Source organism: Salmo trutta, unplaced genomic scaffold, assembly GCF_901001165.1.
Source record: "Salmo trutta unplaced genomic scaffold, fSalTru1.1, whole genome shotgun sequence".
NCBI lineage: Eukaryota > Metazoa > Chordata > Actinopteri > Salmoniformes > Salmonidae > Salmo > Salmo trutta.
Window position 1 is genome coordinate 7522178 of NW_021822911.1, and position 17109 is coordinate 7539286.

The 17109-nt window shown below is 41.8% G+C and overlaps 1 pseudogene; it reads right to left on the reverse strand.

Annotated features, from left to right (window-relative positions):
* Positions 1–1205: 1205 nt before the first annotated feature.
* Positions 1206–16902, reverse strand: LOC115186362 (zinc finger protein 180-like; annotated as a pseudogene).
* Positions 16903–17109: the final 207 nt, after the last annotated feature.

The following is a 17109-nucleotide window of genomic DNA, read 5'->3' on the forward strand; positions in this document are numbered from 1 at the left end:
ATTCTACTGTATCTGTCTATGTATTACTCATCTCATATGTATATACTGTATTCTATTCTACTGTATCTGTCTATGTATTACTCATCTCATATGTATATACTGTATTCTATTCTACTGTATCTTAGTCTATGTATTACTCATCTCATATGTATATACTGTATTCTATCCTATTCTACTGTATCTGTCTATGTATTACTCATCTCATATGTATATACTGTATTCTACACTATTCTACTGTATCTTAGTCTATGTATTACTCATCTCATATGTATATACTGTATTCTATCCTATTCTACTGTATCTTAGTCTATGTATTACTCATCTCATATGTATATACTGTATTCTATTCTACTGTATCTGTCTATGTATTACTCATCTCATATGTATATACTGTATTCTACACTATTCTACTGTATCTTAGTCTATGTATTACTCATCTCATATGTATATACTGTATTCTATACTATTCTACTGTATCTTAGTCTATGTATTACTCATCTCATATGTATATACTGTATTCTATCCTATTCTACTGTATCTGTCTATGTATTACTCATCTCATATGTATATACTGTATTCAATCCTATTCTACTGTATCTTAGTCTATGCCGCTCTGACATTGCTCGCCTAAATATTTATATATTCTTAATTCCATTCCTTTAGATTTTGTGTATTGTTATATATTACTTGTTAGATATTACTGGACTGTTGGAGCTAGAAACACAAGCATTTCGCGACACCCGCAATAACATCGGCTAAACATGTGAATGTGACAAAAAATGTGATTTGATGTATATAGGTCTGGTGTTGGAGATCATTCTACACTCTGTGTTCTACCACTCAGGTCTGGTGTTGGAGATCATTCTACACTCTGTGTTCTAGTACCCAGGTCTGGTGTTGGAGGTCATTCTACACTCTGTGTTCTACTACCCAGGTCTGGTGTTGGAGGTCATTCTACACTCTGTGTTCTAATACCCAGGTCTGGTGTTGGAGATCATTCTACACTCTGTGTTGTAATACCCAGGTCTGGTGTTGGAGATCATTCTACACTCTGTGTTCTACTACCCAGGTCTGGTGTTGGAGGTCATTCTACACTCAGTGGATCTCCTGCATGTATTTTCTGATGTTTAATCAGACCACATGAATGAGAGTATCTCTTGTCACATTGATCACAGCTATAAGGCTTCTCTCCTGTGTGTGTTCTCTGGTGTTGTGTCAGGTTTCTTAGGGAAGCAAAGCTCTTCAAAGTCAGAGCAGTGGTAAGATTTGTCTCCTGTGTGTGTTCTCTGGTGTTGTGTCAGGTTTCTTAGGGAAACAAAGCTCTTCAAAGTCAGAGCAGTGGTAAGGTGTCTCTCCTGTGTGTGCTCTCTGGTGATACCAGGCTGTTTGACTGAGAAACTCTTCCCACACTGATTACAGCTATAAGGTTTCTATCATGTGTGTGTTCTCTGGTGTCTATTCAGGCTGTTTGACTGAGTAAAACTCTTCCCACACTGATCACAGCTATAAGGTTTCTCTCCTGTGTGTGTTCTCTGGTGTCCTTTAAGGTGTTCTATCCGAGAAAAGCTTTTCCCACATTGCTCACAGCTATATGGCTGCTCTCCTGTGTGTGTTCTCTGGTGTGATACCAGGTTGCTTGACTGAGTAAAACTCTTGCCACACTGATCACAGCTATATGGCTGCTCTCCTGTGTGTGTTCTCTGGTGTGATACCAGATTACTTGAATGAGTAAAACTCTTCCCACATTGATTACAGCTATAAGGCTTCTCTCCTGTGTGTGTACTCGCTGGTGTTTTTTAAGTTCTGATGAAGATTTGAAACTTTTCCCACAGTCAGAGCAGCAGTGAGGTTTCCTTTCTGTGCGTCTCTGCTGGTGTTTCTTGAGGTGTCCTGATGTGGAGAGACTCTTCTCTGCCTCGTCAGCTTCATGATGTTGTTGAGGCTCCCCAGAGGATCCACGATAGTCCTGTCTCTCTCCTGTGTGAAGGTCAAAGTCAGACAGTCAATGTAGGGAATGGTTAAATGTTTTTGCAAACTTTGACAAAAGTCTTGTTTTAGTTTGATTTTGGTCCACCAGCCACTGTAACAGGCAGATGATAGAATATACCAGCCACTGTAGCAGGCAGATGATAGAATATACCAGCCACTGTAGCAGGCAGATGATAGAATATACCAGCCACTGTAACAGGCAGATGATAGAATATACCAGCCACTGTAACAGACAGATGATAGAATATACCAGCCACTGTAACAGACAGATGATAGAATATACCAGCCACTGTAGCAGGCAGATGATAGAATATACCAGCCACTGTATCAGGCAGATGATAGAATATACCAGCCACTGTAGCAGGCAGATGATAGAATATACCAGCCACTGTAGCAGGCAGATTATAGAATATACCAGCCACTGATTTTTTACCAGCCAAAATCTTTTTTTGCCATGACTGATCACACCAAAAATCACAACTACAAGAAAACTAATGAGCAGCTTGGCAATGTTTGTAACACAAGGAATGTAAGTAAGAAGTAATGTGGTATATTGCTCAATGTAATTTTAAAAAATTGTGACAAGAGTCTTTTAACCAATGTGTTAAAATAATTCATTTAGATACAATAGTAATGATGAACAGTTGTACAAGTGAACATCAAGAATCAACAAAGTGCCTCCATTACACAACACATCACTACACACCACACTGTCCTGCCAGATAAACTGCTGATCACTACACACCACACTGTCCTGACAGATAAACTGCTGATCACTACACACCACACTGTCCTGCCAGATAAACTGCTGATCACTACACACCACACTGTCCTGCCAGATAAACTGCTGATCACTACACACCACACTGTCCTGCCAGATAAACTGCTGATCACTACACACCACACTGTCCTGCCAGATAAACTGCTGATCACTACACACCACACTGTCCTGCCAGATAAACTGCTGATCACTACACACCACACTGTCCTGCCAGATAAACTGCTGATCACTTCACACCACACTGTCCTGCCAGATAAACTGCTGATCACTACACACCACACTGTCCTGCCAGATAAACTGCTGATCACTACACACCACACTGTCCTGCCAGATAAACTGCTGATCACTACACACCACACTGTCCTGACAGATAAACTGCTGATCACTACACACCACACTGTCCTGCCAGATAAACTGCTGATCACTACACACCACACTGTCCTGACAGATAAACTGCTGATCACTACACCCCACACTGTCCTGCCAGATAAACTGCTGATCACTACACACCACACTCTCCTGACAGATAAACTGCTGATCACTACACACCACACTGTCCTGCCAGATAAACTGCGGATCACTACACACCACACTGTCCTGCCAGATAAACTGCTGCCTTATTATTATAGTTCAGGGCATATCTCCACCGCTCCTGCTGTCTCTAGAGAGTTGAAAACAGCAGGTCTGGGACAGGTAGCACGTCTGGTGAACAGGTCAGGGTTCCAGCAGGTCTGGGAAAGCAGGTCTGGGACAGGTAGCACATCCGGTGAACAGGTCAGGGTTCCATAGCCGCAGGCAGAACAGTTGAAACTGGAGCAGCAGCACGGCCAGGTGAACTGGGGACAGCAAGAAGTCATCATGCCAGGTAGTCCTGAGGCATGGTCCTAGGGCTCAGGTCCTCCGAGAGAAAGAAAGAAAGAAAGAAAGAGAGAATTAGAGAGAGCATATTTAAATTCACACAGGACACCGGATAAGACAAGAGAAATACTCCAGATGTAACAAATCAAACAGACTGACCCTAGCCCCCCGACACATAAACTACTGCAGCATAAATACTGGAGGTTGAGAGTTAATGAGAGTGTAAAGCCATGTTGGCTTTATGGAAACGATATACAATATATGGGAAAGAATATAGTTGAGGAAATAATCCAAACCTAGTTGTGCCTAGTTAGGACATAACGTTAGCTAGCTAGCTAACGGTACTGTACTGTAGCTCATACAACGCCGACGGTCAAACCCGGCTTTCTAATATTTACGTTCATTAACTATAGTAACGTTATGGAAGATATTCACAGAAAACCATCATTGTCTTCGTTATTCATTATTAGTATGTTATATTATTATAATAAATTATTTCGAGACATATTCAGAGCCAAACATCAACCCAACTTAACCTTTTTAACTGTTGTCGCATCCAAACTTGTCACCATCGTTTTCAGTTGTAATTGCGAAGTTCCCGGAAGAAGTCCAGCAACAAAGGAGGTTCCTCGATGAACCCACCTTCTAACAAGTTCTTTGAAGAACCTTTTGGGGCTGTTTTTCATTGACCAAGAACCCTACGGTTCTTAGGGGATCTGAGAACAACTCCAGTTGAACCCTTCATTTTTAGAGTGTAGTCGGCTCTATTTACTCTCAGATTCAAACATGATGATTAGTATCAACGATCAAGTCAACTGCTGCTGCTCCAATACAGTATGAGGTGAGACGGTGAACTGATGTTGAACCGGGCAGTCAGCTGCTGCTGCTCCAATACAGTATGAGGTGAGACGGTGAACTGATGTTGAACCGGGCAGTCAGCTGCTGCTGCTCCAATACAGTATGAGGTGAGACGGTGAACTGATGTTGAGCTGGGCAGTCAGTCATTTTTTCTGTACTATGAGTCTGGTCTAACATTGTTACTGCACATTCTGGTGAAAATTGTAACCAATAAGGAGAGACTGTCATTTCTTCAAACAATCAACCTTTATTTGATAAGAATTGTAATAATGTAGCTGGTCAGCCCTACACTCTGAGGTGGAAGGCCGAGAGCTCGATGACACAAGGAGTTCAGAAGCCTTCTATAGTCAAACTATCTTGTTCATATAGAAAACACATGATCTTGGTAGGTGTATGTGTGTGGTGAACGAGACACAGACTAACTGTGAATTGGTCATCTCGTTCTCTAGCAACAGCTAGTTATTCTAGTTTTCCAGTGATGTGTCAAAACAACAGGAAATCTCTCTAGACACAGTTCCTCTGAAGTAGATCAACAGTTCCCTGAATTGGGCCAAGCTCCTTTGGCCTGTCTGTCGAGAGGGTGTGTGGTTGCAGACCCACATAAACATACACATAAACTTCTCAACCTTAAAGAGATCCTTCAACACAATAGAAGTCATATCAACTTAAAGAGGTTAACATAGATTTTTCCCTCACAACATTGCTCTAGAGATAAATCAGACCCAGCCTGAACTGTGTGATGTAGTATGGAGTTGTAGTTTCTCTAGAGATAAATCAGATCCAGACTGAACTGTGTGATGTAGTATGGAGTTGTAGTTTCTCTAGAGATAAATCAGATCCAGACTGAACTGTGTGATGTAGTAGAGTTGTAGTTTCCAACAGGAAAATATTCTACATAGTTTAGCGCATAAAACAGAATTAACTACAATGACCATAATCCATTGCGTGCCTACTTGTCTTGTCTGTGTTTCTTTTACACCTGCTATGTAAAAGAGACAGAATAATGCACAATGGTCAATGCTATCCGGGATCCTTGGGACATCCCTACCCTAAACCCTAACCTTAACCCCTACCTTAACCATTTTAAATGTCAACTTCAAAGGTCTAGGGACGTCCCAGGGATGTATCTCTACCTGAAAATACATGATCTAAGTGATTGATAGTTGGTATTCAGCAGTCATAAAGCCTTATTTACTTTAATGAACTACTAAAATAGTGATTTTGTCAGACAGCATAGACAGCAGCTCTACACTTTATTGACTGACTGATCCATTCATCCTTCCATCCCTCCTCAGCCTTCCTCTCCTCTGAAGACCCAGTGAGGGTGGAGCTCAGTCAGAGAGCTGTTGAGGGACTGGTTAGGAAGAACACTTCTACAGCCAGAGAGGTGAGAGGTCACACATGGTTTAGATGGTAAATATTTATGTCCCCTTAGTGGTTCATCACGTCAGCAAAAGGGAATATGTTCCATCATCTATGCTTATTTACATTAGTGCAAATTGTCCACTGATATTGGTGTAATTTCTCACCCCTTTTGGCTGTATGAAAGTTAATTTCCCCTCAGACACACACATTTGTTCTTTGATATTATGAAGGTAATTTGTGTCAAATGTACTTTTCCCCTCATTCACCCCATCTCTTTACATTGCTTATGTATATTCGGTGGCCAGACTCAAATTCCGAACACAATGCCCATCCTGGCAGATATAAACCTAATGCAGCACATTGTGACATCTGTGCATCCAGACCTAATGCAGCTTGGAGTGATCAGATAACAGAATCACATTTAGGTGCCAGGTGTAACTGAGGCTGTAGATGCTCCATATCCATTACTTTGAGTGTTTTATATAATATTATGTGTTGCAGTGGCAGTCAAGAAATGGAACAGCAAGGCCACAGAACATGACATAAGCAGAGCTGTGGGAGACCACCTCAAGCCCCTGGTAGAGCCAGGGGTGGTGTTTACCACTCCACCACGCCTTCAGCAGGCTGGAAAAGTGGGATTGGTCTGTTTGATCCATTTGTTTGTTTCAGTTTTCAGCAGTCGAATCCTTTGACATGGGATTGATAATGATTTTCATACTAAGATGGACCAAGAGCCTGTTGATTTGTCAATCATTGGAATATGTTCAAATCAAATGAAGTTTTATTTATAAAGCAAATTTCAGACATAGATGCAACAATGGCTTCACAGGAAAAAACAAATAAAAAACAATGAAAATAAACAAATATTTACCACAACTAAGATAAAAGATTAACTGAAAGACTAATAAACATTCTAAGGAAATGCCATAGATTAAAATATTAATTGGATGCGATATCCAACCCAAAATATAAGCTTGTTTTACTACATTGTTTGTTGTTACGTTCCCCAGCAAGAAAACCAGAAATATCCCTTAAAAAGGTTGAACACCAGACGGGCTGCGGCATTCTGGATGAGTTGTAGGGGTTTAATGGCACAGGCAGGGAGCCCCGCAAACAGCGAGTTGCAGTAATCCAGACGGGAGGTGACAAGTGCCTGGATTAGGACCTGCGCCGCTTCCTGTGTAAGGCAGGGTCGTATTCTGCGAATGTTGTAGAGCATGAACCTACAGGATCGGGTCACAGCCTTGATGTTAGCAGAGAACGACAGGGTGTTGTCCAGGGTCACGCCAAGGCTCTTAGCACTCTGGGAGGAGGACACAATGGAGTTGTCAACCGTGATGGCGAGATCATGGAAAGGGCAGTCCTTCCCCGGGAGGAAGAGCAGCTCCGTCTTGCCGAGGTTTAGCTTGAGGTGGTGATCCGTCATCCACACTGATATGTCTGCCAGACATGCAGAGATGCGATTCGCCACCTGGTTATCAAAAGGGGGAAAGGAGAAGATTAATTGTGTGTTGTCTGCATAGCAATGATAGGAGAGACCATGTGAGGATATGACAGAGCCAAGTGACTTGGTGTATAGCGAGAATAGGAGAGGGTGTAGAACTGAGCCCTGGGGGACACCAGTGGTGAGAGCACGTGGTGCGGAGACGGATTCTCGCCACACCACCTGGTAGGAGCGACCTGTCAGGTAGGACGCAATCCAAGAGTGAGCCGCGCCGGAGATGCCCAACTCGGAGAGGGTGGAGAGGAGGATCTGATGGTTCACAGTATCAAAGGCAGCAGATAGGTCTAGAAGGATGAGAGCAGAGGAGAGAGAGTTAGCGTTTAGCAGTGCAGAGAGCCTCCGTGACACAGAGAAGAGCAGTCTCAGTTGAATGACCAGTCTTGAAACCTGACTGATTTGGATCAAGAAGGTCATTCTGAGAGAGATAGCAAGAGAGCTGGCCAAGGACGGCACGCTCAAGAGTTTTGGAGAGAAAAGAAAGAAGGGATACTGGTCTGTAGTTGTTGACATCGGAGGGATCGAGTGTAGGTTTTTTGAGAAGGGGTGCAACTCTCACTCTCTTGAAGACGGAAGGGACGTAGCCAGTTGTCAAGGATGAGTTCATGAGCGAGGTGAGGTAAGGGAGAAGGTCTCCGGAAATGGTCTGGAGAAGAGAGGAGGGGATAGGGTCAAGCGGGCAGGCTGTTGGGCGGCCGGCCGTCACAAGACGCAAGATTTCATCTGGAGAGAGAGGGGAGAAAGTGGTCAAAGCATAGGGTAGGGCAATGTGAGCAGGACCAGCGGTGTCGTTTGACTTAACAAACGAGGATCGGATGTCGTCAACCTTCTTTTCAAAATGGTTGACGAAGTCATCCGCAGAGAGGGAGGAGGGGGGGAGGGGGAGGAGGATTCAGGAGGGAGGAGAAGATGGCAAAGAGCTTCCTAGGGTTAGAGGCAGATGCTTGGAATTTAGAGTGGTAGAAAGTGGCTTTAGCAGCAGAAACAGAGGAAGAAAATGTAGAGAGGAGGGAGTGAAAAGATGCCAGGTCCGCAGGGAGGCTAGTTTTCCCGGAGCCCTGTTCTGTGAGCTCGCAATGAGTCGTCAAGCCACGGAGCAGGAGGGGAGGACCGAGCCGGCCGGGAGGATAGGGGACATAGAGAGTCAAAGGATGCAGAAAGGGAGGAGAGGAGGGTTGAGGAGGAAGAATCAGGAGATTGGTTGGAGAAGGATTGAGCAGAGGGAAGAGATGATAGGATGGAAGAGGAGAGAGTAGCAGGAGAGAGAGAGCGAAGGTTGCGACGGCGCAATACCATCTGAGTAGGGGCAGAGTGAGTAGTGCTGGAGGAGAGCGAGAGGGAAAAGGATACAAGGTAGTGATCGGAGACTTGGAGGGGAGTTGCAGTGAGATTAGTAGAAGAACAGCATCTAGTAAAGATGAGGTCAAGCGTATTGCCTGCCTTGTGAGTAGGTAGGGACGGTGAGAGGGTAAGGTCAAAAGAGGAGAGGAGTGGAAAGGAGGAGGCAGAGAGAAATGAGTCAAAGGTAGACGTAGGGAGGTTAAAGTCACCCAGAACTGTGAGGGGTGAGCCATCCTCAGGAAAGGAACTTATCAAGGCGTCAAGCTCATTGATGAACTCTCCAAGGGAACCTGGAGGGCGATAAATGATAAGGATGTTAAGCTTGAATGGGCTAGTGACTGTGACAGCATGGAATTCAAAGGAGGAGATAGACAGATGGGTCAGGGGAGAAAGAGAGAATGTCCACTTGGGAGAGATGAGGATTCCAGTGCCACCACCCCGCTGACCAGATGCTCTCACTAAATAAACAATGAATTATTTAAATCAATATTGTTATTATTATAAAAAATATGTTTTTATAATGGAGGGAGGGTGGACAGGGAGTTTAAAAAATGAACCCCAAAAGGTTATTTGAGGAAGCATGATAAGGGGTTCTTCAAAGAACTTATAGGGGTTCCCACACAGTTACATATTGAAGAACCCCTAAAGGATACTCCAGGAACCTTTACTTTTTAGAGTGTATATTGATAAAAGTCACCTTGTCCGAGAGACATTTACAAAGTTATTTCAAATGTAGTACCCGGACGAAGAAAATCCAATAAGCGTTTTTTAGTTACATCGTTAGGGTAAGACTCGCATCAGCTTCTGAGACAATTGGCCAGACTTTGTAGACTGTTTAATAATGCTTAAAACTTCATCTTTATCAAATTATCCATTAAAGATACCAACTCAAAACCTACGTTCATCTACATATGGGTTGTTTAAATGGTATCTAATTATATTCCCAGTATTACTTCATCAAATCTCTGGTAATCGATTATACACACATACAATTCATCATATTTTCATATATTCACAGAATCCATATAAAACGTAAGAAATTCTCAGGTAGTCACGACAACCATTCCATTTGCTTTTTCAAGGACTCTCCACAGCTACGAAGCAGCTCTCCAAACTCCCAGCATAACAAAAAAAATAAACTTTTGTTTCCCGGACAATGACCATGGGATCCTCAACGGGTCTCTAACCTCCCAGAGACCACGGCAAAATCAAGCCTCCCAGGAACTATAGACCTTCCGCTGCTTTCTAAAATATCAACCCGCTTATTATCCACATTTCAATCATCTAATTAAGCATATTTCTATATGCGCACTAGCGACTCATGTGGCGGGCCGGGCGCAGTGCACACTGACCAAGTCGCCAGGTGTACGGTGTTTCCTCCGACACATTGGTGCTGCTGGCTTCCGGGTTGGATGGGCATTGTGTCAAGAAGCAGCGCGGCTAGGTTGGGTTGTGTTTCGGAGGACGCATGGCTCTCGACCTTCGCCTCTCCAGTGTCCGTATGGGAGTTGCAGCGATGAGACAAGACTGTAAGTACCAATTGGGGAGAAAAAAAGGGGTGAAAAAAAAATATATATTTAAAAAATGGTGAGCAAAGATTCGTTTTCACAATGTATTCTGAATATTACAGCGCACTATCAGCACAAGATCAGGAGTGCTACTCAAGGAAACTCACATTAAGCTGTGTCTATTCACTAATTCACCACCGTGGGGGAAAACTCAGGGGAGTTCTCATAGGCTGACAGCAAAAATAGCCTCCATTTCCAGGTTGATTATGAATATTATCATTTTACACTACTTTGGATTATAATTGTAAGGCTCGTTTGAAAGTCCTGATTTAATATAATGTTTGTGTTAATGTCGAAAATGTACTATTTTATATTTAACCTGTTGGGGGTAGGGGGCAGTATTTACACGGCCGGATAAAAAACGTACCCGATTTAATCTGGTTATTACTACTGCCCAGAAACTAGAATATGCATATAATTATTGGCTTTGGATAGAAAACACCCTAAAGTTTCTAAAACTGTTTGAATGGTGTCTGTGAGTATAACAGAACTCATATGGCAGGCAAAAACCTGAGAAGATTCCTTACAGGAAGTGCCCTCTCTGACCATTCCTTGAGCTTCTTGACTCTGTTTATTGAAGACTGAGGATCTTTGCTGTAACGTGACACTTCCTACAGCTCCCATAGGCTCTCAGAAGGCGGGAAAAAGCTGAATGATGTAATTCCAGCCCCAGGCTGAAACACATTAGCGCTTTTGGCAAGTGCTCTATCAGAGGACAATGGGACGGAGGCACGTGCACGAGTCGACCCCATGTTTTTATTTTCTATCGTCTTTGAACCTAAACACAGATTCCCGGTCGGAATATTATTGCTTTTTTACGAGAAAAATGGCAAAAAAATTGATTTTAAACAGCAGTTGACATGCTTCGAAGTACGGTAATGGAATATTTCGATTTTTTTTGTCACAAAATGCGTCGGGCGCATCACATAGCGAGTGCATAGAGGAGTTCTGTATCTATAATTCTTAAAATAATTATGTTTTTTGTGAACGTTTATCGTGAGTAATTTAGTAAATTCACCGGAAGTTTGCGGGGGGTATGCTAGTTCTGAACGTCACATGCTAATGTAAAAAGCTGGTTTCATTTAGTTAGCATTTCTAAGGTATTTGAATAACGCGCCACGGGATTCAACTGGCTGTTGAGTAGGTGGGACGATTTCGTCCCACCGACCCTAGAGAGGTTAGAAGCATGTCTAACGCTATTTAAAATCAATTTTTATGCGATTTTCCTCGTAAAATAGCGATAATATTCCAACCAGACGTATTCATTCAAACTGGTGAAGAAAAACATGGAGTACTCTCGTGGCTGCGCATCTCCAGGCTCTGAGCCACTAGGCTGACCACTCACAAACAGAGCTGCTGGACCCTGCCCAGAGACAGCAGAGATCCCATTCCACTTTCTGGCGTCTTCAGAGAGCCTATGGAAGCCTTAGAAATTGTCACGTTACAGCAGAGATACTGTATTTTCGATAGATAGGCAAAAGAAGCAACAGAAATTGTCAGACAGGCCACTTCCTGTATGGAATCTTCTCAGGTTTTGGCCTGCCATATGAGTTATGTTATACTCACAGACACCATTCAAACAGTTTTAGAAACTAGAGTGTTTTCTATCCAAATATACTAATTATATGCATATTCTAGTTTCTGGGCAAGAGTAGTAACCAGATTAAATCGGGTACGTTATTTTCACCCGGTCGTGAAAATAGTGCCCCCTAGCCCTAACAGGTTAATTAACTTCTTGACGAGGTTGCTAGGTGTTGGGTTACGGTTGCTACAATAGCTTTCTCTATGAATTTAAGAGTGGTTACATTTCTCCATCCCCCATCCCTCAGCTGTTTACCAAACCAAGTCACTGGGCAGCCATTTTGTTTCTGTTTAAAACCTAGGTTGTCCCTTTAAAAAAGCCACACAATCAATCAATCAATCTGCAGTTCAAACAATAACAAAGCTGTCATTCCACCACTGTTTTGGTAATAAGATGATGGATGGGGTTGGAGAAATGTAACTACTCTCAAATTCATAGACAGACCTATGGATGCAAGGACTGACCATCCATAATATCAACATTATAGTTTTAACCATGTTGAGGCTATACAGTGTTGATTTACATTGTTTCTAAACATTGGAGTAAAAAAAGCTTATTTAGGTTTCTGATGGGGTACAACAGTTGAACTAAGCTCATGAGGCATGTGTTATATTCTTCAACAATCAATGGCTATAAATAAATAATTTAAAAGTCCAAATATGGATGTAGCTATTGCATATTTCCGCTTTAACACCAAACATTAGTTCAACAACTGCAGAGTTTGTGCCTCTGTATTTAAGACAGTACTTACTAGTGTTAATCAGGGAACGGTTTCTCAAAACCATCTTATGGCTAAGTTCACCGTTAGAACCATTGGACGCCTTAAGATGCGTTTGGGAAACCGGGCCCAGATATCCAATTTGAAGATGTCCAGTTTCCTCCTCTATCGATGTAACAGTCATCTCCCCCTCTTCCTCTTTCACTCCATAAACTGCATCCTCATCTTGCTCTTCCGCCTCTCCTTTTACTGTGACATCCTCCTCTTCTTTCACTCTGAACGCGTCTTCCTCTTCTTTCACAGTAACGGCCTCACCCTCTACTTCTTGTTTCACTGTGATATCCTCATCTTCTTTAGCAGGAGGAGAGTAGCTTAGTGAACTCATGGTCGGGGATGTTAGCTAGCTAGGCTAATGCTAACTTAACCACCCCGCTTGCTAACTAATAACAACAACGCCGTAAATATGAAATTAAATCGGATAACTAACTTGACGACAGAAATCTGAAGAGCTTTAATGGTTCGGCTATTTTGTGTAGCAAGCTACCGAGGTATCTGATTAACTGTTGCTGCTGTTGAAAGAAGCGTTCCGTCCACTACATTGTACGTCACACCAACAGTATTACCTTAAATTCCCAGACCGCCATCTGCTGACTGGAGTGGGTAACGCAGTTGAGTAAAATGTATATTTTAATTTTCAGACAAAAAGTTAAAGTGTAGGAAGCATGAGTTTTTACTCACCAGTGTAACAACACAGTGTTGTTAAAGACTTAGTAACTGAGTTGTAGTCACGATCTGGTTCCCTATAAGGACAAACAGTTATGTTTTAATGTTATTACATATTTATTATATAACATAATATACACTACTGGTCAAAAGTCTTAGAACACCTACTCATTCAAGGGGCTTTCTTTATTTTTACTATTTTCTACATAGTAGAATAATAGTGAAGACATCAAAACTATGAAATAACACATATGGAATCATGTAGTAAGCAAAAAAGTGTTAATCAATTCAAAATATATTTTATATTTGAAATTCTTCAAATAGCCACGCTTTGCCTTATTGACAGCTTTTCACACTCTTGGCATTCTCTTAACCAGCTTCACCTGGAATGCTTTTCCAACAGTCTTGAAGGAGTTCCCACATATGCTGAGCACTTGTTGGCTGCTTTTCCTTCACTCTGCAGTATGATTCAGGGAGCCGTCAGTTGGACTCATTTCTCAATGTGTCCACCTGACCTGTCAAACAGTAATTAAAGTCATTTGCAATGTCAGGTGGTTTTGGTAATGTCATAATGGGTAAGAATTCAAACATGTCTGCCACTTGTGTTGAATCAAAGTTGTCCATAGATGTTGTCCATCAGCCTTGATTTAGTGATGATAATATCCTTTCTTTTTACCTTGGTCACTAGATGTATTCATTTACAATAACTGGTCTAGCTTGGTCACTAGATGTATTAATTTACAATAACTGGTCTAGCTTGGTCACTAGATATATTAATCTACAATAACTGCTCTAGATTGGTCACTAGATGTATTCATTTACAATAACTGGTCTAGCTTGGTCACTAGATGTATTAATCTACAATAACTGGTCTAGCTTGGTCACTAGATGTATTAATTTACAATAACTGGTCTAGCTTGGTCACTAGATGTATTAATCTACAATAACTGGTCTAGCTTGGTCACTAGATGTATTCATTTACAATAACTTTGCTCATCAGACAGATCTGTCCTCTACCTTTTTGGTTTCATTACGTTGAACGGTTCCATTTCTCAGCTCATTAATCCCTGGGGCATCGTTTGACCTCAGTCTGTTTTCTTAATGGGGCCTTGCTTATCAACAAAACTCATAAATCATTTCATAAACACACTCAGTGCCCTTTCAGGATCATCCTCACTACACTCTTCCAGCCATCACACATTCTAAACCTCATCCACAAATGAGTCCTGGCTGGACCTCTTGTTGGGCCTTGGGTAGATTACTTTAGAATCAGCCTTTGGTATATGAGTCCTGACTAAACCTCTTGTAGGGTCTTGGGTAGGTTACTTTAGGATCAGCCTTTGGTATACGAGTCCTGACTAAACCTCTTGTAGGGTCTTGGGTAGGTTACTTTAGGATCAGCCTTTGGTATATGAGTCCTGGCTGAACCTCTTGTATTGACCCCAAAATATATATTTTTTGTGAAGGAATATTGTGAAACACGATCATTCCACTATTAATGCAGATATTACCGAGATTTTCTTAATTTTTTAAAATTAAATTCTAATTGTAGCTCCTTTAACTGAGACCCAAAATGTATTTGCTATAATGTGTGTCTGAGGACGTATGACTTGACCTTCGCCTCCCCAGCCTGTTGGGGAGTTGCAAAGATGAGACAAGATTGAAATTGAGGAGTAAAAACGTGGGTAAAAGTATATTTATATTTTTTTTAAAAAGGATATTAAAAAAAGGTTGCATCCCAACGTGGCAATAAACAGCAGGCAAAGTGACCGTGTCACAATGAACTGTAACGTTTTACCATTGGAACGCGTGATGTAATTATTATTTTCGGATATAATGACGACGCTGTATCAACAAAAAACGGATTGCAACTTGCAAAACATCCGGGAAGAAAATTACAGATGGAGGCGCAACAAATTCCAACTTTGTTCGACATTTGAAGCTGCACAAAGAACGGTAAGTCGTGGCTAATATAGCCGACAGCTATATAATTTTTTGCTAGTGTAGCATGTAGGCTAACGTAACATTAAATCAATGAGCCTCCACACAGTCAGTGCGGGAACGTGATCATTGCACCCAAGATTGAGCTACAACTGGCCAGGCTGTTGGTAGTCTAAATCCTGCCTGATGTTACTGCTGTTCCTAAAACCATTGACATACGTTAGCCTACTGTAACCACACACAGAGAGGGTGTGTGTGTGTGTGTTAAGGTTGGGCGATTGCGCCCCATAGCTCGTCTTGACTTGGGACTTGAGTGCTGAGACTTGAGACTTACTTGTGACTTGTAAAACAATGACTTGGTCCCACCTCTGGTATACACTGTATTCTATCCTATTCTACTGTATCTTAGTCTATGTATTACTCATCTCATATGTATATACTGTATTCTATCCTATTCTACTGTATCTTAGTCTATGTATTACTCATCTCATATGTGTATATACTGTATCTTAGTCTATGTATTACTCATCTCATATGTATATACTGTATTCTATCCTATTCTACTGTATCTTAGTCTATGTATTACTCATCTCATATGTATATATTGTATTCTATCCTATTCTACTGTATCTTAGTCTATGCCGCTCTGAAATCACTCATCCAAATATTTATATATTCTTAATTTCATTCCTTTAGATTGTGTGTATTGTTAGATATTACTTGTTAGATATTACTGGACTGTTGGAGCTAGAAACAAAACCATTTTGCTACACCCGCAATAACATCTGCTAAACAAGTGTATGTGACAAATAAAATGTGATTTGATGTATATAGGTCTGGTGTTGGAGGTCATTCTACACTCTGTGTTCTATTACCCAGGTCTGGTGTTGGAGATCATTCTACACTCTGTGTTCTATTACCCAGGTCTGGTGTTGGAGATCATTCTACACTCTGTGTTCTATTACCCAGGTCTGGTGTTGGAGATCATTCTACACTCTGTGTTCTACTACCCAGGTCTGGTGTTGGAGATCATTCTACACTCTGTGTTCTACTACCCAGGTCTGGTGTTGGAGGTCATTCTACACTCTGTGGATCTCCTGCATGTATTTTATGATGTTTAATCAGACCATTTGAATGAGAGTATCTCTTGTCACATTGATCACAGCTATAAGGTTTCTCTCCTGTGTGTGTTCTCTGGTGTGATTTCAGGCTGTTTGACTGAGTAAAACTCTTCCCACACTGATTACAGCTATAAGGTTTCTCTCCTGTGTGTACTCGCTGGTGTACTACCAGCTGGCTTGATGTAGTAAAACTATCCGCACATACATCACAGCTATATGGCTGATGTCCTGTGTGTGTTCTCTGGTGTGATACCAGGTTGGTTGACAGAGTAAAACCCTTGCCACACTGATCACAGCTATATGGCTGCTCTCCTGTGTGTGTTCTCTGGTGTGATACCAGGCTACTTGACTGAGTAAAACTCTTGCCACACTGATCACAGCTATAAGGCTTCTCTCCTGTGTGTGTTCTCTGGTGTGATACCAGGTGGCTTGACTGAGTAAAACTCTTCCCACATTGTTTACAGCTATAAGGTTTCTCTCCTGTGTGTACTCGCTGGTGTTTTTTCAATTCTGATTAAGACTTGAAACGTTTCCCACAGTCAGAGCAGCAGTGAGGTTTCTTTCCTGTGGGTCTCTGGTGTTTCTTGAGGTGTTCTGATCTGGAGAGACTCTTCTCTGCCTCGTCAGCTTCATGATGTTGTTGAGGCTCCCCAGAGGATCCTTGATAGTCCCGTCTCTCTCCTGTATGAACGTCAAAGTCAGATAGTCAATGTAGTGAATATTTAAATGTTTTTACAAACTTTGACAAATGTCTTGTTTTAGT